Raw genomic sequence first — 24,678 nt, forward strand, 5'->3', positions numbered from 1 at the left:
ACTGGTTGTTGAACATCATTCCCACATGTTTCTCCAGTTCAATTAACCTAGTTTGTAATCGCTTCTGATCGCATTTGAGGCTCTTTAATCGTTCCCTTAATCTTCTTGTCCATCTGCGAATGATATACTGAAACCATGGCGTATTCGATTTCTAACATTCTCGAAATTACTTTAGACTTAAGAATCAACGAGAAAATCTTGACTGGATATGATTGATGCACAAACTTATCACCATATCTTATTTTTCTCGAATCACAATCGAGTGTAATTACTGAGTGAAAATCTCTTACTATTTAGAATAAAATACAGTAACCTCAAGGCATCACCAGCATATTTTAACCCATTTTATCATTTATTTTGGTTCTAAGAAGTTCTAATACGAAACTGACTGTATTGCGTTCCTTGTCGTCTAGTCACATATAACGTTTATTCTTTCTTTATGCCATACTATCTGAAAGTCTTGTTTGACATCTATGTCTCGTATCATATTCTCGGAGTATCTTGAATCCTTTGAGTTATCGATGTTTAGCCAAATTTCTATCTTTTAGTTCCGCCTTATTTAATTCCCGTTCATCTAGGAGTGGTATATACTATTCTGGTTCGACATTATTCATCGTATTCTGAATACTCCTGTAAAATCTTAAATCAAACAATATTGATCATTTACACTTAATTTTTGCATCTATTGACGTACCACCATTTTTTCAAGCAGCAACTAACCCACATATTGGACGAACTACTTATAGATAAAAGAACAAGACTGGGTTTGGATAACCTATCAATAAATTTAATTTATGCTATCCTCACCTTTGGTTCTCAGGTGATTTCACTACGATATGTCTTGGTGAAATACATTTATCTTTATTTTTGAAAGTCAACGGTTATAATAATCCATCTAGCCTTTGATGCTCCGTCCTAATTCTTGGGTAGGTATAACATTTACTTACATGTTTCTCCCATTTTCTCTTCATGTCTGGTCACTAGATATGTTCTATCAGCCCTCGGTACTTACTCATACTTCTGAGATGCATTCCATATCTCAATTTACAAATTTTTCCTCAAACTCTTCACTTTACTGCTGTCCCACATAATATCCATATCTTAACTATATCCTGGCATCTTATAAAATTTCTTTGTCATCCTTTTGATTCCACTTCCTCTCCTATTTCCATTCTTCATTCTCACAGCTCATTCAAAACCAAACTCTTGATATTAATACTCATTTTGATGTCATATCAAATTATATATCAATACGAACTTTGATGCTCACAATATTCTATATTAATACCACTTTCGATATTTATAAATAACTTAAGTATCAACATCAACCAGGAACTGAATTAAAACTGTATCTCACACTTTATCCAAAACCGAAATACTTGGTAAATCATTTATTGTATGATTATCAAAACAATTTAAAAACAAGACGTTTTTTAATAATCTTTATTGCAGATGATACAATTTATGTGGCTGTCTAATAAAATCCGTATTTGTGTAGTTATTAACCTCTTCTTTATTCCACCTCCCTTCTTCTTTACCTTCCTTCCTTCGATTTGCTCTATCTTCAATCTTTAGTTCTTAAAAACATTTGTTTCCCACTTGTCCATACAAATAAATTTTTACTTCTTTTGTCTATTACAAAGCACTACTAGAAATATGGGATCAGACATCGGTTCAGAATTGATGTTAAAAAAAATCTAAACCGATGTCTTCGCGTGTGATGTTAAACGTCATCAGCCTTTGACATCGATAAACAGCCGATGTCTATTACAGTGCTATACATCGGTTTTAAGATTAAATGCGATGTCTTTGCAACAAATTTCAGCTTAAATTACAGTATTTTTAGGTGAGTATAAGTATATTATGAGGTATTTATCCATTAAGACATGAAACCTACAAGCTCTAAGAGTCATTTATTGAAATTCTTTTGAACAGACCGATGTGAAATGCTAGATGAGACATCGGTGAAATTAGTTTCCCGATGTGAAATGTTTGATCAGACATCGGTTAAATTAGCCCCCCGATGTGAAATTAGACATCGGTTGATGTATGAGTAAAGGGGGAAGGGGGAATAAAATTTTAACTTTTTTGTTAAGGGGGGAAATTTGGGTACTCAACGGGGGAATTGAAACATTTACTTAGTCATTTTTTTAGAAATGGCTATAGAAAATGGTTGGCATAAATAACCAATGTTAAAGTGAAAAGAATTATTTGTTATTATTTTAAAACTGAACATAGACAATGGCTAATATATAAAACCGATGTCAGATTTATATTCAATATCGTTTTTTTTAAACCGATGTTAAACAGGCTTTTAACATCGGGTGCATTACATGCCGATGTCTAAGTACCGATGTCGTATCTACTATTTATAATAGTGATGGCATATTTATCCATATAAAGCCTCATGCACTTGCAGCAACTTCTGAATTCTACTGGTGTCTATACCTTCTCCAAATTCCTCATTACTTTGATTTCAGATTTGGAGGTCCCATCAAACTTTGACTTAATCTAATTGGAATCGATTTCCATCTAACTGACCATTAATTGGTAAAATTAACCAATTAACTCACTTAATTGATCAATTATACTAAGTGATGACTAGCTACATGAAATTAAAGACCAATTATATATAGTCGGATTGGCTGTAACTACCTTTTTCTAGTGCCGAGATCACAATTATTTGGAAGATCAACATGAATATCAATAACACACGGAAGTATACTTTCTATTTTTAGGAGTAGGTTATTTTCCGAAAATTTGGGCAGCATCTCCTTTATATTATTGACTACCAGTCGGACTCAAGCCGACACCAACAATCAATCACACAACCAAAAATCAATCAAACAACTAACAATCAACCCTCAAATATACCAACCCACTGCCACTTTTTAAACTCACCATTTCACCACCTCATATAGTATTAATCAGTACAACCCATTCTCTAGTTCAACTTAAGATTATAGGGAACAATTCTTATTGTACCATACCTTTTTCTCATATTTTTTGATTATAACAGAATATCACTACTAGTACAATTACAAATTATTCTAAAATTCTTCTAGTCCATGTTTTAATTCAAGCTCTCTCATTAACAATTCATCTATCCTTGACAATATACACTTGTTCTTATTAATTAACTTGTTCAACTTCTGATAACCAACACCTGGTCTCAACCAACACTCTTATAATCTTGTGAAAGAATTCCTTTGGTTGTAAAGCATCATTTCTTAAAAAAGTTTGCAGTCAAACCACCATACCATCATTTCCCTTTATGTCTTTTCATACTGAACCTTCTTTGCTGACCCAATTATAAGCATCAAATTTGCCATAACTTACTTACTCGAGTGGGAAAGCCTAACCATTCCTTGAAGAACGCACTCAAAGTTTATTCATAACTCGCATTTCTTCAATCTTGAATCTTCATGACAAATATCTCCCACATGATTGAGGTATGCTTCTTCTTCACAATATATTATTCGATTATCTAGTTAATATTAAGAATTTCTTCATTCGCTTCCGTTATCCAATCAATCATTTGCCTTATCCGATATACACAACTTTACTTTCTTATTTCCCTAGTTAATTAATATCATACAGTTTGCTAATTACTCCAATTCATGCTAAAATATTATACTCGCAACGTATCATGTATATAGATTTCTGCTTCTGATTTGATGTCCTCACAACAACCGCATTATCGGCATAATGGTTCTTCTCTGTACGTAAATGTCCACCATTTATTGGCTTGCAATTATCCACACTCATCACATAACTCCATCCGTTACACGGGTTTATTTCACTTTCTTTTAAAACATTCAGAGAATAGACCTTACACAAGAAGGGAATTTGTGTATATCATTTTGATTAGAAACCTTTTGTAAGGAATAAGAAAACAAGGAAACAATTAGAAGGATCCATAAATCAATAAATCAGGATTGAAAAAGAAAGAATGAATAATAATTTGGATATGAGTGAGACAATCCATATTTGTACTCAAGATGGCCAGTCTTTCATACTATATGGCATACAACACATGATTAGGTGGCGTCCCACCAGACTCTTCATTATTTCGACAAAGCCTTACACCATAACACTGTTTGTCTCAATCATAAAGCAATATTTTGAAGGAGGAATGATTTGAAAGAGATTCAACAATTTTCTTGTCAACTTATAGAGCTGATGATGAAAGAAGTTCATACTTTACTCGAGATTCATAAGGATATATAGGATTATAGGAAAGAATGATACCATTGATCGCCATCCATATTTCATCCATTTACAGCTTCAATGCTAATTTGATAAATATATTCCAATACGAGTCATATATTAACCTTAGAAAGTTCTCTGACATGCCTTCTTAATCGATCATTAGAATAAATTATGTACTGGGTCTTGTATCTTTAGCGTCGCGCTTTCATGTTTATAATTTGACTCTATTTGCAGTCTTATGAGATTTACAATCATAACTTCAAATTTCGCTTATGCTGTTAATCATTAAACATATCACATCTTTTGCTAATAACGTTCTTCCTTTTGAAAAGTCTGGATATTTCTCAAACTTCTTTGATCACACTCGGCTTCTCGTAAATTGACGTATTCTTTGAATTCTAATAGTCTCATAAATTGGAAGAATAGTTTCTCCGTACATTGGTTCTGTCGTTAAACTTATCAAACAATATTTGCATTCTTCTATTAGGAACAATCAAATCTTCTCCATAATAGCGGGTCTATTTGACCTTCTAAATTAACCATACTAATTTCCAGAATAAATATTCTTCTGAATAATCCAAATCTTATACCAATCGAGAAACTTAAGTAGTAATTGGACAACCAAGTTTTAAAACTTGCTTTGTTTAAAGGACTTTTAGGAAAAAATTTGTTAAGAAAATCTGTTTTGAAAACTGGTTTAGAATTTTAAAAATCATACACCTGGTCGTCATTACTATATGAGTTAGTTGTCGTCCTTCTCAACTACTACCGAGTATCAAATTAGGGAAAACTTTAGAGAAGAGCTCATTCATTTTGCATATATCTTCTACCCTTCATTGGGTCCATTTTACCTTCATTGGTCAACAAAACTTCAGTTATCGTTGCATATTATCTTATTTGTAACTTCATTTCTAGTCTTCCATACTGGTAACATTCTCATTATCATATCTTACGATTAATAAGTATAACAGGTTTATCCAATAATCATCAAATCTATTTTTATAAAACAAGGTTGACTAATATCACATCATATTACTACTATACGCATCATGTTTGGTCATATTATCATCATCTACTTCCAAGAAAATTCTCGATTTCCAATCTTTTCAAACTTCTTTAAAATCCATCTAGCTCACTCCACAAGATAATCACAAGTGGCATACTTACTAGTAGCTCCATATAACCTTGTAGCAGCTATTCTCCAGAACACACGAATCTTCTCTCTAGGTTTCTTCTCACTCTTCTAATACCTCGTGTACTCACCATATGTTGTAGCTCTCGAATCCATCCTCATTGGTGCCGTTACTTTATAAGATGACTTTTAAACTGATGGTATAGAACAAGTTGTAGGGTATACAAAAAAGATGCACTCACAGCTGAATATCCGGTAGAACTAGAATTAGCATGTGGGGGATTCTCGAATAGGTACTCTCATATCAGAGGATGGGATAATAACGTGAAAAGGTGCAATCGCTGTAGCAGGATGTGACATGGCTATGAATCAGATGATGGTCCTCCGACTAAATGCTCCTAATATTCTGACGATACCGGATTAAAAGAATTTGCTATCACTGCTATCTGAAAATCGCGTCGCGAGATAAGAATCTCGATTCGCATCACGAATTATACCAAAACCTATTATACAGTTGCACTCAACCTCTCGATGTCCTATTTTTCTAATTTTTTATCCTAATCCTAACCCTCTATCCATTCTCGACATTCTAAGCTTGTTTTAGTGATTTATAACCTATGGCTCTGATACCAAACCTGTAATGCCCTCCAAACCCAGGTTAGAAGTTTGGGGTCCATAACACACACACACATACCATATTTAAACCTGTATATAAAATATTATATGCATTAACCCTTCTTTTCACAACCACGGATCGTAACAGGTTAAAGTATGAAAACAAGCCACCACCTTAACTTTTATTACATCGTACCAAAACCCAACTAGTTAAACTTATAACTGATAATGATATCATTTTTACAATCTTGCATTACTCTTTTATAATATAAAGCTCCTGCTAGCTCGATCCAACTTAACCTGAATTCCTAGCTCGCACACTGGACCGGGAATCCTCGTTACAAACAATTTCCTTGTCAACTGTTGAAAACATAAAAAGGTTTGCAAGAGTGAGCTAACTAGCTCAGCAAGTCATAATAGCAATAGTCGAGGTTAAACAATAATCAATTGAAATAATTCAGAAGAATCAAGTTGCTGAATAAGCAATGATTAGAATTGGATAGTCACTTTTCTTTTTAAAAACCAAGGTTAGGATGCTGATTAGTCACGCACTAACCCCGAACAAGGCTCCCAGCTTTGCTCTATATACTGGATCCAAGGCACACATTAGCCTATTATGACCACGAATCTGGTCCACATGTATAAAACCATCCAATTCTAAAATAATTCAATATGATAACCAATATAATTCAATAAGCTGAATCATAAACAACATTTATCTTGAAGCATAGAGTGATTCACAATACCATGACGGTATAATAAGGAATTCAAAAATATTGACTTTCAATCAAGAAAAAAATCAGAAAGTAGAAGACCAAGGGTTCAAGGGTTACAAGGATTGGTCTTCTGTTAAATAAGGCTAGAACACTCAGTAGCATGGGCTTGACGAATGGAGTGGTGTAGTGCATAGTACACATCTTTTTTGTTCTCGCTACGGAGAAAGATCACTCTCGTATTGAGATCCTTGACCAGAAACTATGAAGGAAAGAATTCAACAAACACACGGTTAGTCAAACATAAATTTACTACAAAGAAAAGATTTTTCTTTAAGGAAGGGACACAAAGAACATTGGAAAGATTGAATGACTTTTTAGATGTAACTAGATGTGAGGTGCATGTGTGTGCGATTGGAAAAGCTGAACCATTTCCAAATACCTGGTCAAATTGGCTGGATCATTGGTGATATGGTGAGAAGCCCCTGTGTCAAAGAGCAACTATTGTGGTTGAGAGTTGCGAGTAGACGTGACGTTAACCGATGGTGGAGATCTTGATGCATTTGACAGAGTTTGGATACCCTTGTCCCTAAGAAAATGAGATAGATGACCATATTGTTTTGTATCATGCCCTGAGCGTTGACAAAAGCGATAATAAGGATGATTCCCAGTGGTATATGTTGGTGAAAGCCCATGTTGTTGATGAGAAGAATGATGTTGGTACCGATTGGAGGTATTGGGACTATAGATTCCTTTTCCCCGTTGCATATATTACATACTACGAATAGAGTTGAGATCCTTGTATGTATATTTGGCTGTGACAATTACTGGTTTTGCGGGTTTGGACTTGAGTCCTCGTTCATAATCAATTAACTCCTCATGTAGGGCATCAAATGTTATTGGGGCTTCCCGAACAGAGATAGCATCCTTAATGTTTCGAAAATCATCCCCGAGTCCTGATAAGGTGAGAATGATAAGATCATCATCAGACACAGGTTGGCCAGCGATTGCTCATTCATTAGCTGTGATTCTGATGTCACGCAAATAGTCAAATATATTGTGGGCGTTACAAGGATTATTCATAAGATGAGTTTTGAGTGACATGATGCGATCAACGTGACTTGTTTGCGGACATAGTAACTAACTGATCCCATATTTGTTTGGCTGTTTTAGCAGTGGAGATTAATGGTTGGATAGTTTCATGGCAGCTTCCTAATAAGGAAATTAATATGTATTTGTTTTAGCGATTGCATATGATAAATGCTTGGTTGGGTTTATTATCTTCCAAGAACTAAGATGGTGCAGAGATAATACCATCAATATAACCAAGGAGTCCCAGACCTGTGAGGACTGACATGATTTGTGTGCGAGACTACAAAATTTCTTTGCAATATCATCGTCAAAAAGTGCATAGAATTGTGCACTGGGATGAGTTCAAATGCACCGAACATTTTTGAATTGAATGGTTTTTAATGTAACAAAAAAAGGGTTACGATTGGATGAAGTTAAGCTTTTAGCTCTGATACCATAAGAGAGTTGAAGCACTCCACTAATTTTGGATCTAGACTCTAAAGATATTACATAATTAAATGCCTGAGATATGCACATGTGTGACTGTAATTAGTTCCATGATTACAGGGATGAAGATATACTAATAATTAGTTCCATAATTACAGGGATGAAGATATACTAATTATTATGACTGTTAATTACAAACCTTGAATTATTAAAACCAACTAATATTTCATATTGATATTTACACGTCCACATCTTTAGACGATGTAGTGCTCTAGGAATAAACATCAAGTAACCTTTCTTTCTAATACATGCAAAACTTTGTCAAACATGATAAATTTATGAACGCAACAACCAAATTAGAAAATAATATATCGTTTATTATCTTATAGAAGCTTCTCGAGCAAATATGAAAGGCGGGTCATTAAGTTCATCATCATAATTCATTTGCTCAATTAGTATGTTCTAATATTTATAAAAAATGAAAGCTAAAAAATAAACAATATTAAATTGAAATTATGAAGAAAGCTCCAAAAACTTTGTACATAAATTGTAATTTAAGCCTATATGAAAGCCTCAATTGAAACCCTAATTTTAACTGCTATAACTCTGTTAAAGCCATGAAGACTGATTTAGGTGAAGAAAGAGATATGCAGATGTTAATCCCTCATACAACGAACCATAATCCAAATAAGCTTTTTATGTATTTTTAAATTTAACAACAGAGACATTCAATTGTGTTTGTGTGTATAAGGGGTGTGTATGTATAATGGTCGTGTTTACTTTTATTTTTTTATTTACTTTTCCACCTAAAATTTCAGCAAGTTCCGCCTAAAAAATTTGGTTAGAGTGCAATACCAAAAATTACCGCTCATACTTTTTGAATACTCAATAGGAACACCAAAATATATGTGACAATAGTAGCTTCATCATTTCTAAGGCAACACTGGATTATATCAATCGTAAAGTTAAACAAAATTATTGCCTTATCTCAATTTTTAGTCATTTAAGCTAAAATTTTTGCTTGTAACACTGAAAAAAGGGTTGGCAAAGGACATATATGATGTATATAGTAGCACAATGATTGATTTGTGTAGATATAGTAGCAAGGGTACATCGTACATTAGGGGGAATTCTCCTAATGAGAAATATATGCTATGGAGCGAGGTTGGAATAATTTCCATTAATATCAACTATAAAGATGATAATATATTCAATTCTTAAGAAATGCTATTTTCTTTTCCGTAACCCTCTTATTATGTTGGGCTTTTTGCTGTTACAGTTGGGTCCAGAAAGCGTTGCTTAAGGTGTTATAAGCCAACGTTCCTGGGTTCAACGCCCGTTTGGTGCGTTGCATATATACAGGTGCATCAAAATAAGAAAAATAAAGTAACAATGCAACACGGAGGTACAAATATAATACCTCTTTATATTTGTTTAAAATTAAAATAACACATCATTTAAACAAGAATAAAAGAATTATAAGATAACGTCACTCAAACAACTCCATATATAATATCAGATACCGAATAAAACTTCAAATTCACAAACATTTACCATTATCATTTATAAAATTAAAGATATAATACATTATAGAGACACACACTAATATATTTAACAAAACAAGTATGTAACAAAAAACATAAACCTAAACATATACATCATTTATATTACAAATCAAGTATACAAAAGAACTTCCTAAATCAAGTATACAAAACAACTTATTAAAACAACTATACAAAACAAATTATCAAAACAATTATGCAAATCAATAATCGATTTAGAGACTTACAAGAACAAAAAGAAAACAAGATAACCAGGACCGAAAGCAAGCACAACAAACAAAGAAGCACAAACACAGGGCCCTGTAAATAACAAAAAGAAACAAAAATATGTTAAAAAAGATGCTTAAATTAAAAAATACAAACGTATTCGAAATTTGAAATAAAAAATTAGAAAAACAAAAATTAGATATAAGCCAAAATTAAAACCCAAAATTTGAAATTTTGAAACAAAAATTAGAAAAACACTTACAAATCAAGGTAGATTACAGGTTAATCGAGTAGATATAAGCTTCCTTTGCAAGAATCAAGTATTCTAATTGAAAGTACCAAGTAGATATAAGCTAATTAGAAATTTGACATTTTGGGGTTTGTAATCTAGGGTTTGTACATTAGGGGGTTTCGACTCAGGGTTCTTGTGTGTAGATTAGTATAGACTTAGGGTTCTTGAGCAGATTGTGTTATAGTAGAGTGTAAAGATTTGAATAGATTTAGAATGTCGACTGGAATAGTGAAAGAGAGGGGGGGAAATGTCAATGGGCTAGGGGAAGTGTTTTTAATTAAAAGGGGAATACGTTTTAAGGTGGGGGAAATGCATGTGCCACGTTCTTTTTTGAAAAGTAGTTTGGACATCACTTTTATGAGCAACTGATGTCTCTATAAAACTGTAACATCTCTTTCAGAAGAAGTGATGTTAAAATATCTCTTAACATCAGTTGCCAAAGCAACCGATTTTAAATTGGTGATGTCTATTACAGTTTTCTTGTAGTGATATGCAAAAAAACAGTCTTAATGTAATGGTTTTTTATCCTATTTCCACAAAAAAACATTGCATATTAACAATTTTGGCAGTATATGCATACTGCACATGATGATGATGATGATTTCGTAAATTGTGAGAATTTTGACGAAGAACAGAATGAAACAACAATTTTGTTTTAGAAGATGGTGAATACTACTTTCGAACCAATTTATCAAAACAATGCACCAGAGTTCGTATGAAGTCATTTCATTGAAAAAATAAGCATAACTGTAGTAACAATGACCTAGATGACTTGTCTCATCTTATTGGATAGTATTGCTCGATGATCATAAATTGCTTGAAAAGTACTACAATGCGCCAAAGATGATTAAATGATTGAATATGGAGTGCGAAAGATTCATACTTGTGAGAAAGATCACATGTTATTTTACAAGGAAAATAAGAGGACAAAATGTGACATGTGCAATCGAGATCGGTATAAAGTACAAACAGATCCTAAAAAGTAGAAGATTCGGCGAAAAATATTACGTTACTTTATATTATCATGAGATTTCATCGTTTATTCAATATTGAGAATATTGCGAAATTTATAAGATTGCACTTATTGGACATTAAAGTCCATGTCATACCATTTTAAGAAAGTAAAGAAGCTAGTAGTATATGATAGAACATGAAAGATAGCTAGTTGCCATTTATCACCTTCAAGAATGATCAAATTTTAAATTCTAATTCATTTTAAATTAGACAGTTCACCAATAATAAATGAAAAAATAAATGTAATAAACACTTATATTTTTTTATCATAGTTTAACCAATAAAAACTACAAAAAGTCACTTATTGTATTTTCACCCTAAGAAAAAATTGATAAAATATTAAAAATCAAGAAATAAAAATATTTATGAATTTCTAACATAACCTAAGCATTTACCTAGACCCAATATCAACAACTCCCAAACTTAGCCATTAAATTAAAATATTGTTTGGATCTAAGAGTTATGAAAATTAAAAAAATGTAATAAAAAATTTCATTTAAAATGCGACACCATCAATAATATAAATTTAACAAATAATTATATGGGTAATCAGATTTTTCAAATGGAAGGTGGCTTTGTCAGCTATATATTTTTTTAAATAAATATAAATATATATTGTTAATTATAAAAAGTAGCCATTCAAAAGAATTTTAAAGAATGAAGAATATTATAAATAAGTGAGAAAATTAACCCAAATTAATGTGGATTCCAAAGTTGAAATAGATCTATAAGAAAAATTAATTTGGGCTTCACATTTAAATTGGACATGTCCATATGTAAGAAGGTTCTAGATGCAGTAAAGGCCCATCTTCTAGAAACAGGTCATGAGGTGCACCCTACCTCACAGCCCTACATATACGGGAGATGCGGCAGCTTTTGTAGTCAAAGAAGATGAAACACATAAGCTAGATAAAAACTTAGGGGATATATATACAGATCTTACTTTCCTATAGTTTTTTAGGCTTTCAAGGTTCAGGCGGTTAACAAAGCCGATCGGATCGTAGATCTTAATTCATGGCCGCTGAGTTGAGCTCCGATGATGGCGGGGATAGCAAATCAGAAGATGATCTCCTAGTTCTTGTGCCAAAAGGTATACAAATAGATACAGAACGCAAGGATTGTATATTTATTATCATTTAAGTCTATTGTTTTACAGAAGAGTAACTTGTAATCCTTAATTTTTTTCATGTTTGTATATATCATGAATAGGCTATATAAAAGGATTATTCATGAAACATCAAATTAGAGGGCTCTCAGTCAATCACAGGGGAATACTTCAAGGAAGCGCAAGTAAGATCATCAGTATATATGTATATGTGTGTTATTATTTTCCTTTTTATATCTATGTATATATCTACATAAATCTTCTGTCTTGTGGACATTTTTTATTGTTGTTACACAGCTTTTTGATGTTTTCTTATATCTATGTATATGTTTAAATGACACGACGTGATGCTGCCTTAGTTGCCCTCTCCCAGAGTCGGTTTATGTCTCTGAGGCCATGTGGGCTTCCCAATCACAATCCATCAAGGGCTCTTGGAGAGCAATAAGAAATTCAAGGTGACCAGAGATTCAGGAGCTGCCAAGAGTTCAGAAGAAGTCAACAACAACCAGAATCAACAATCTATATTTAGTTGTTTATGAAATAGTATCGCTAGATGTTAGATGTTAGACCATTGTGTAAATTAAATTTTTTTTACAGCAAGTAGTTATCAAAAAAAGAACATTGGTGCTTTAGGAACAGTCCAACATTTTATAATGTTTCGTGTCTTTCTTAAACTTTTTAATCATCACAAAAGGACAAATAACTAATCTAGCTTAAAAGTATGTATACTTCCAGCATTTATATGGTATTACCACTAGAAAATTATCAAAATGTACTTCTCAATCCTCATAGGTACTCAAAAGAACATAATATTGGTGAATGAATGACTAAACATAATTTAATATATATTTAAATGAAAATGAGAAACTGTGATCTCCACATCTCTTTCTCGTAAAATATTTTTAAGCAAGATGAATCTGACTCTTAAATTTCCACCTCTCTTTGCATACTCTTATTGGCGGAATTTAAAATAAAGTCAACCAAAATAACGATTTTAAAGTTTTCTTAAAATAACGAGCTATGAAAATAAAATATGAATTTATAATATTATAATATTTGATGAAAAAAATTAGTTAATTGTTATATTTATTTCCTAATAATTATAAGAAATTTTAATTTTTATAACATAAAATGGATGATAAAATCAATCGAACTCAGTTGAATATATAAATTGACACTCCTAAATACGACAGTTGAATTTAGTGCCACGTGAGCCATTCAGGTAATTACATCTAACTTATCAAATTTTACTTCAAATGAGTTCAAACTTTATAAAAAAAATAAAAATATAACCAAGAAGGCCCACCCCCTCCTATCAATCATATACGTTGTCCCACCCCTCCATTTCTTTTTCTCTCACCATCACCAAATCCCTCTCCTCCATTATTTTTTCCGGGCCCAAAATACACCTCTTCTCTAGATAAAGAATGTTAGTTCTTGTCTTCCCGTATTCTCTAATACCTCTCCTCTTATTTATATTAGGAAAATGCTTAACGCATAAAAAGGTACAAAAATTTTCACAAAATCAAATGTGTCAAATTATGATTGGAACAGGACCTTATATTCACATAAATATCACCAATTAAAATACCACACTTCATTTGCCATGTCATTTTGTACAAAATTTTATACTCAATTTTGTGCATGTGGCACTACTCTTTATACTAATATTGGGTCAACATCACTCTCTCTCCTTGATTAATGCCCATCTTCATCCCCTAGTTATAAATAACAATCTTCATTGATTGCTTAATCTAACTTCTCCTAATTGTAAAAAACAGTCCCCATATTAATTAACACCCCTCCATGACGATTTTGACTAGCTATGAAGATGATATTAATGATTTTTTTTATATGGAAGATGTGTGTTAGGAAAATGCTTGTGTTTTTGGGCTAAGTATATACTAAAGATACGTTATTAAATATAGCGTATATAGAAGATCCGGTGTCCAGTCCGTCTTATTTGAAGAAACACGAAACAAGATTTGTTGTATTGCATATTACGATGATGTCGTATAGGAAGAAAAATTGGGTCATGTATGTGCATTCAATCATTTTAGGCATTCATGTTTTAAATATAGTTAGTTTAGGCCATCACCATTTCCAATATTTCCAGGAGATATTAAATAGTTTTGTTATATCCTTGGCCCATTTATCTTTTTTATACGATACACCGTACAACTTATTAGAGTAATCAAACTACATATCTGTTTAGCGACTCTAGAATTGGGAATGGCAAAATCAAAATAAAGAGTGTTAGTTTTGTTATATCCTTGGCCCCATTTATCTTCTCGCCTTCTTTGTGGCCTCGAATCATAATAAAAATTCTCCTGCATAAGATTTTATGCTTTACATTTTTGTATTAGAAGACACTAACAAGACCTTGACCATAAAACTACCTCTATATGAAGAGATACAATTCTTTGGCAAATATTAAGTAAACACACTATTTTTTAGAAATGGAGTAGCTTGTAAGTGATTATGAAATAATATTGGACAAACAATTATTTCTTTTTATATCAGATGATATGCCGAAATATATATATACTCCGCCCTTTTAGACTAGTGAAATTTATCTTAGAGAGGTAATTGTAAGTAAAGTTTCCATATTTCATAGGATATATATTCATTCATATTCTAGAAGATTTTTGTTCTCATATTGATTATATACTGTATTTAATTGAATCTTTTTTAATTAGATTCTAAAATTTTATTATAGGAAGCATGAAATTCTAAATTGAAAACGATTGGAGTTAAATTAAAAGAAATTTTAACACGTGCAAAATATATCGTTTGGGCAGTATCTTTAGTTTGGCTTATTAGATTTAGGCGATTCAACAACCCACACGAAGATAATGAGATTTTCTTTCATTTTAGACAGGACCACCTTAACTTTTATTACATCGTACCAAAACCCAACTAGTTCAACTTATAACTGATAATGATATCATTTTTACAATCTTGCATTACTCTTTTATAATATAAAGCTCCTGCTAGCTCGATCCAACTTAACCTTAATTCCTAGCTCGCACACTGGACCGGGAATCCTCGTTACAAACAATTTCCTTGTCAACTGTTGAAAACATAAAAAGGTTTGCAAGAGTGAGCTAACTAGCTCAGCAAGTCATAATAACAATAGTTGAGGTTAAACAATAATCAATTGAAATAATTCAGAAGAATCAAGTTGCTGAATAAGCAATGATTAGAATTGGATAGTCACTTTTCTTTTTAAAAACCAAGGTTAGAATGCTGATTAGTCACGCACTAACCCCGAACAAGGCTCCCAGCTTTGCTCTATATACTGGATCCAAGGCACGCATTAGCCTATAATGACCACGAATCTGGTCCACATGTATAAAACCATCCAATTCTAAAATAATTCAATATGATAACCAATATAATTCAATAAACTGAATCATAAACAACATTTATCTTGAAGCATAGAGTGATTCACAATACCATGACGGTATAATAAGGAATTCAAAAATATTGACTTTCAATCAAGAAAAAAATCAGAAAGTAGAAGACCAAGGGTTCAAGGGTTACAAGGATTGGTCTTCTGTTAAATAAGGAATAAGGGTTGGTATGTCAAGCAATTCAATATCAAAAATCAGTATGTGGTAGAGATGTATTTGTGGAGTAGTATCATATGTGTTTGGCTCGTATCTGAGAATTCAATAATCAATGGTTTATGAAGAATAAGGCTTATGGCTCAAGATCAATAAGAATCAGGGTTCAAGGTTGAATAGTTTAAAGCGCTTGCAATATAAAACAAGAGTTATTTGAATAATAGCAATGTTTTATGAGAAAGTTCGGAAATATTTGCAATACATCTTGAAGAAAGGTTCAGAAGTACTTGCCTTATCACAGAAGATTTCCAACTTCACTTGTACTCATCTAACAGTTTCACTCATCAATCATTTTCCTCCCTTTTTCTATGCCTTGCTTCTATTCATCAATCACTTGCCTTCTCTTTCTACGCTTTAGTTCTATTTACGGATCACTGGCTTCCTTTTTCTATGCCTCACTTACTCTACTAGGCATCACAAGAATCTTTCAATATTCAGTCTCATATTATTCTAATCGTCATATAGATGTCATAAGCTTTTATCTACCCTTCATTTTACCCAAATCCGATTTACGGATTCAAAGTTATGACCAAAACAGTCATACGATAAACACCTAGGCATATAACAAATAAATCAGTTAGCACGTAGCACATAACACATAAGATATTCGATCAAAATAATTTTTCAAAGAAGATTCGGGGTTAGAGTGATCTTCTAGGTATTTAATACGTATTTTCAACATTTTTCGGAATTAAACGGGTCTCCGAATCATTTTCTAATTAAATAATAGGGTTTGAACACCTGGATCTAATTTAAAATGATTTTATAATAATTATCGAACCTTGAAAATAATTTAAAATAATATTTTAAAGCTCGAAACTATTTTTCAGAATTTTTAAATTAAAAATAAATAATTAAATCTAATTATTAAATCAATTAAATTAATTAATAACTAATTAAATTAATTAATCAATTAATATTTAATATAATTGACTAATTAAATAATTAAATATCAACTAAAATTAATTAATTAAATAACTAAGATTTATTTTTTTAAATTAAAAACAATTTTCAGAAATTAAAGAATGAATTTTGGAATTTTTAAATAATAAAAAATCAATTTCTGAAAATATTAAAAAGAAAATACATTTTCTGAAAATAATTAAATAGAAATATAATTTTTGAAATTTTTATAAACTGGGTTCCAAATTTTATAAACTTTTAAAACCAGAATATCAAATTTGCGAATCAGGGAAAACTTCCGGGTACTATATTGTAATTTCCCCGTCGTCTTCCATGTTTTGAGCTCCGGAGGCCGGACTCTATGGCTGCCGCCATAGAGCTTTTCCGGCGACCACAAAGTTACCCAGAATTCGATCAAACTCACAAGGGATAACCTTTTGCTCTCCAAAAACACAAATATAAAAACTATGCATGCAAACAATCAACATAACAACCGGAACCCTCGCCTGAAAATCCCGCCGCCGCGGGGCTCATTTTTCCGGCGAGGTCACTTCCTTTACCGTCCGTTCACCATATAAACACCATTCAATTCATTTTTTCACGATCTACAAGATGGTAACATCAATTTTAAACAATAACCCTTAACCTAGAAATACCTAATTTTCAATTTAGAACATTCATATCAAAAACCCTAATTTTTATTTTCAAGAATCAAACACCCTTTTCTATATGTTATTGAACTCGGTTTTTGACATATAATATACCAAAATGTCCAGAAAAAGATTATCTATACGATGGAATCATCAAATTATATCAACAACAGCTAGAACACATTTTTATAATTTAATCTTTAAATAAATTAAAATAAAACAATTAAATAAGAAAAATAGCTTAATTCCTGTAAAAAAAGGATCATTGATTATGAAAGTACTTTTCGAGAGCTTCGTTTTGATATATTGCACGCTTGAATCGGAGTTCGATAATGCCTTCGTTCGTACGTTTGATTATGAAGAACTCAACATTTTTATGGTTTTTCTCGGTAAATCTTATATGTTTACTGATCGATTATGATTTTACGAATAAAATGAAATAATAAAAGGGCTATATATATTTGTGGAATATTGGATCGTGTTGGATCGTATTGGATCGATAAATTAGTTGCTTAGCCGCTAAGTAACTGTAAAAATGATCCGATTTGGTACCCGTATTGGATAATTATCCAAACCGGTCTTTTTATAAAACACTTTATACGAAAATAATGTAATAATATCCCGTCTTTCGAGAATACGGGTTTTGATGATTCACCGAAATGATTACCGTATCGAAAATCTTGCGTCGGGCCGCGCACGCGTCAAACTGTAATCCGGATTGAAAAAAGTCAAAACACGGAAAATGTCTGGATTTACCAGATTAGGTTAGGAAGGAGTTTTCGGAAGAGTTTCAGGTTGTGAAAACGTAAAAACGTAAAAACGATTAATAAATTCATAAATTAATATAAAATCAGATAATACTCCAAAAATTACCAGAAAAATATCTTAATTATCTGTAATTTATTCTAGACATATTAAAATTAACATACTTATACTTTACCACATATCAACATCCACATAATAACACCAATCGTCAAATAATTCACCAAAAAGCACATAATAATCACATAATAATCATTTATTGATAAAAAAAATTACACGTTATGTCCCGGATATTACAGTTAAGTAGAGGATGAGTGACCAAAGTTGGTACCTGAGGTGGCATTGACACGTTATATGGTGATGAAAGTGACAAAGAAGTGGGAGAGTTACCTGGATGATCTACAATAGCAGGGGCGGAGGAGGATTGCGGAGGAGGAACCTGAAATAAGAATTTATTTTCCACAAAGTGCACACGACGGGGAAAAAACTCTATTATAAGACAAGTCAACACATCTATAGAATGACTTGGAAGTACAATAACCCAAAAACACACATGGAGTAGAGTTGGGATGTAATTTAGAGGAAGAATATGGTGTTAACAAGGGGTAACAATTATATCCAAATATTTTAATTCTACTATAGTTTGGTTTTTGATCAAAGAAAGACTCAAAAGGGGACATATGTGGAGCTAGTTTTGAAGGCATTCAATTTATTAAGTACACGGATGTTTCAAAAGCATAGGGCCAATATTTTAGGGGAATATTAGCGTGATGCATTAATGTACGACTAGTTTGCACAATATGTCCATGTCTTCGTCCAGCAAAACCATTATGCTCGGATGTATGAGGAAGAGATGTAAAATGAGAGATACCATGTGCTTGCAGGAATGATTCAAGGAAATATATTTTCCCCCGTTGTCTGAATAGAAAAAGATAATTGGTCGATGAAAAAAAATTTCCACAATATTTTTGAATAGGATAAAGGTATCTTTCACATCTGATTTATTTTTAATGAGATACAACCATATATAGCGAGTGCAATGATTAACAAAAATATTATAAGAATGATACCCATCAGACGAAGTGATTGTAGGTCCCCAGACATATGAATATATTAACTCAAGTAGTTTTGAGCTTAACATGGAAGAAACTCCAAATGGAAGCGTTCGACTTTTATTACAAAGACATGAGTGACATCTTAAAGAAAATTCAGAAGGAATATTGGGAACTAATTTATTTGACTCTAAAATGCATCGAAAAATCTTGGTGTGAGGATGCCCAAGACGATAATACCATTCAGCAAGGCTAGAACACTCAGTAGCATGGGCTTGATGAATGGAGTGGTGTGGTGCATAGTACACATCATTTTTGTTCTCGCTACGGAGAAAGATCACTCCCGTATTGAGATCCTTGACCAGAAACTATGAAGGAAAGAATTCAACAAACACACGGTTAGTCAAACATAAATTTACTACAAAGAAAAGATTTTTCTTTAAGGAAGGGACACAAAGAACATTGGAAAGATTGAATGACTTTTTAGATGTAACTAGATGTGAGGTGCATGTGTGTGCGATTGGAAAAGCTGAACCATTTCCAAATACCTGGTCAAATTGGCTGGATCATTGGTGATATGGTGAGAAGCCCCTGTGTCAAAGAGCAACTATTGTGGTTGAGAGTTGCGAGTAGACGTGACGTTAACCGATGGTGGAGATCTTGATGCATTTGATAGAGTTTGGATACCCTTGTCCCTAAGAAAATGAGATAGATGACCATATTGTTTTGTATCATGCCCTGAGCGTTGACAGAAGCGATAATAAGGATGATTCCCAGTGGTATATGTTGGTGAAAGCCCATGTTGTTGATGAGAAGGATGATGTTGGTACCGATTGGAGGTATTGGGACTATAGATTCCTTTTCCCCGTTGCATATATTACATACTACGATTAGAGTTGACAGCCTTGTATGTATATTTGGCTGTGACAATTACTGGTTTTGCGGGTTTGGACTTGAGTCCTCGTTCATAATCAATTAACTCCTCATGTAGGGCATCAAATGTTATTGGGGCTTCCCGAACAGAGATAGCATCCTTAATGTTTTGGAAATCATCCCCGAGTCCTGATAAGGTGATAATGATAAGATCATCATCAGACACAGGTTGGCCAGCGATTGCTAATTCATTAGCTGTGATTCTGATGTCACGCAAATAGTCAAATATATTGTGGGCGTTACAAGGATTATTCATAAGATGAGTTTTGAGTGACATGATGCGATCAACGTGACTTGTTTGCGGACATAGTAACTAACTGATCCCATATTTGTTTGGCTGTTTTAGCAGTGGAGATTAATGGTTGGATAGTTTCATGGCAGCTTCCTAATAAGGAAATTAATATGTATTTGTTTTAGCCATTGCATATGATAAATGCTTGGTTGGGTTTATTATCTTCCAAGAACTAAGATGGTGCAGAGATAGTACCATCAATATAACCAAGGAGTCCCAGACCTGTGAGGACTGACATGATTTGTGTGCGAGACTGCAAAATTTCTTTGCAATAGCATCGTCAAAAAGTGCATAGAATTGTGCACTGGGATGAGTTCAAATGCACCGAACATTTTTGAATTGAATGGTTTTTAATGTAACAAAAAAAGGGTTACGATTGGATGAAGTTAAGCTTTTAGCTCTGATACCATAAGAGAGTTGAAGCACTCCACTAATTTTGGATCTCGACTCTAAAGATATTACATAATTAAATGCCTGAGATATGCACATGTGTGACTGTAATTAGTTCCATGATTACAGGGATGAAGATATACTAATAATTAGTTCCATGATTACAGGGATGAAGATATACTAATTATTATGACTGTTAATTATAAACCTTGAATTATTAAAACCAACTGATATTTCATATTGATATTTACACGTCCACATCTTTAGACGATGTAGTGCTCTAGGAATAAACATCAAGTAACCTTTCTTTCTAATACATGCAAAACTTTGTCAAACATGATAAATTTATGAACGCAACAACCAAATTAGAAAATAATATATCGTTTATTACCTTATAGAAGCTTCTCGAGCAAATATGAAAGGCGGGTCATTAAGTTCATCATCATAATTCATTTGCTCAATTAGTATGTTCTAATATTTATAAAAAATGAAAGCTAAAAAATAAACAATATTAAATTGAAATTATGAAGAAAGCTCCAAAAACTTTGTACATAAATTGTAATTTAAGCCTATATGAAAGCCTCAATTGAAACCCTAATTTTAACTGCTATAACTCTGTTAAAGCCATGAAGACTGATTTAGGTGAAGAAAGAGATATGCAGATGTTAATCCCTCATACAACGAACCATAATCCAAATAAGCTTTTTATATATTTTTAAATTTAACAACAGAGACATTCAATTGTGTTTGTGTGTATAAGGGGTGTGTATGTATAATGGTCGTGTTTACTTTTATTTTTTATTTACTTTTCCACCTAAAATTTCAGCAAGTTCCGCCTAAAAAATTTGGTTAGAGTGCAATACCAAAAATTACCGCTCATACTTTTTGAATACTCAATAGGAACACCAAAATATATGTGACAATAGTAGCTTCATCATTTCTAAGGCAACACTGGATTATATCAATCGTAAAGTTAAACAAAATTATTGCCTTATCTCAATTTTTAGTCATTTAAGCTAAAATTTTTGCTTGTAACACTGAAAAAAGGGTTGGCAAAGGACATATATGATGTATATAGTAGCACAATGATTGATTTGTGTAGATATAGTAGCAAGGGTACATCGTAAATTAGGAGGAATTCTCCTAATGAGAAATATATGCTATGGAGCGAGGTTGGAATAATTTCCATTAATATCAACTAAAAAGATGATAATATATTCAATTCTTAAGAAATGCAATTTTCTTTTCCGTAACCCTCTTATTATGTTGGGCTTTTTGCTGTTACAGTTGGGTCCAGAAAGCGTTGCTTAAGGTGTTATAAGCCAACGTTCCTGGGTTCAACGCCCGTTTGGTGCGTTGCATATATACAGGTGCATCATAATAAGAAAAATAAAGTAACAATGCAACACGGAGGTACAAATATAATACCTCTTTATATTTGTTTAAAATTAAAATAGCACATCATTTAAACAAGAATAAAAGAATTATAAGATAACGTCACTCAAACAACTCCATATATAATATCAGATACCGAATAAAACTTCAAATTCACAAACATTTACCATTATCATTTATAAAATTAAAGATATAATACATTATAGAGACACACACTAATATATTTAACAAAACAAGTATGTAACAAAAAACATAAACCTAAACATATACATCATTTATATTACAAATCAAGTATACAAAAGAACTTCCTAAATCAAGTATACAAAACAACTTATTAAAACAACTATACAAAACAAATTATCAAAACAATTATGCAAATCAATAATCGATTTAGAGACTTACAAGAACAAAAAGAAAACAAGATAACCAGGACCGAAAGCAAGCACAACAAACAAAGAAGCACAAACACAGGGCCCTGCAAATAATAAAAAGAAACAAAAATATGTTAAAAAAGATGCTTAAATTAAAAAATACAAACGTATTCGAAATTTGAAATCAAAAATTAGAAAAACAAAAATTAGATATAAGCCAAAATTTGAAATTTTGAAACAAAAATTAGAAAAACACTTACAAATCAAGGTAGATAACAGGTTAATCGAGTAGATATAAGCTTCCTTTGCAAGAATCAAGTATTCTAATTGAAAGTACCAAGTAGATATAAGCTAATTAGAAATTTGACATTTGCGGGTTTGTAATCTAGGGTTTGTACATTAGGGGGTTTCGACTCAGGGTTCTTGTGTGTAGATTAGTATAGACTTAGGGTTCTTGAGCAGATTGTGTTATAGTAGAGTGTAAAGATTTGAATAGATTTAGAATGTCGACTGGAATAGTGAAAGAGAGGGGGGAAAAATGTCAATGGGCTAGGGGAAGTGTTTTTAATTAAAAGGGGAATACGTTTTAAGGTGGGGGAAATGCATGTGCCACGTTCTTTTTTGAAAAGTAGTTTGGACATCACTTTTATGAGCAACTGATGTCTCTATAAAACTGTAACATCTCTTTCAGAAGAAGTGATGTTAAAATATCTCTTAACATCAGTTGCCAAAGCAACCGATTTTAAATTGGTGATGTCTATTACAATTTTCTTGTAGTGATATGCAAAAAAACAGTCTTAATGTAATGGTTTTTTATCCTATTTCCACAAAAAAACATTGCATATTAACAATTTTGGCGTAGTATATGCATACTGCACATGATGATGATGATGATTTCGTAAATTGTGAGAATTTTGACGAAGAACAGAATGAAACAACAATTTTGTTTTAGAAGATGGTGAATACTACTTTCGAACCAATTTATCAAAACAATGCACCAGAGTTCGTATGAAGTCATTTCATTGAAAAAATAAGCATAACTGTAGTAACAATGACCTAGATGACTTGTCTCATCTTATTGGATAGTATTGCTCGATGATCATAAATTGCTTGAAAAGTACTACAATGCGCCAAAGATGATTAAATGATTGAATATGGAGTGCGAAAGATTCATACTTGTGAGAAAGATCACATGTTATTTTACAAGGAAAATAAGAGGACAAAATGTGACATGTGCAACCGAGATCGGTATAAAGTACAAACAGATCCTAAAAAGTAGAAGATTCGGCGAAAAATATTACGTTACTTTATATTATCATGAGATTTCATCATTTATTCAATATTGAGAATATTGCAAAATTTATAAGATTGCACTTATTGGACATTAAAGTCCATGTCATACCATTTTAAGAAAGTAAAGAAGCTAGTAGTATATGATAGAACATGAAAGATAGCTAGTTGCCATTTATCACCTTCAAGAATGATCAAATTTTAAATTCTAATTCATTTTAAATTAGACAGTTCACCAATAATAAATGAAAAAATAAATGTAATAAACACTTATATTTTTTTATCATATTTCAACCAATAAAAACTACAAAAAGTCACTTATTGTATTTTCACCCTAAGAAATAATTGATAAAATATTAAAAATCAAGAAATAAAAATATTTATGAATTTCTAACATAACCTAAGCATTTAACTAGACCCAATATCAACAACTCCCAAACTTAGCCATTAAATTAAAATATTGTTTGGATCTAAGAGTTATGAAAATTAAAAAAATGTAATAAAAATTTTCATTTAAAATGCGACACCATCAATAATATAAATTTAACAAATAATTATATGGGTAATCAGATTTTTCAAATGGAAGGTGGCTTTGTCAGCTATATATTTTTTTAAATAAATATAAATATATATTGTTAATT

Source organism: Apium graveolens, chromosome 8 (genome assembly GCF_009905375.1).
Source record: "Apium graveolens cultivar Ventura chromosome 8, ASM990537v1, whole genome shotgun sequence".
NCBI classification, from domain to species: Eukaryota; Viridiplantae; Streptophyta; class Magnoliopsida; order Apiales; family Apiaceae; genus Apium; species Apium graveolens.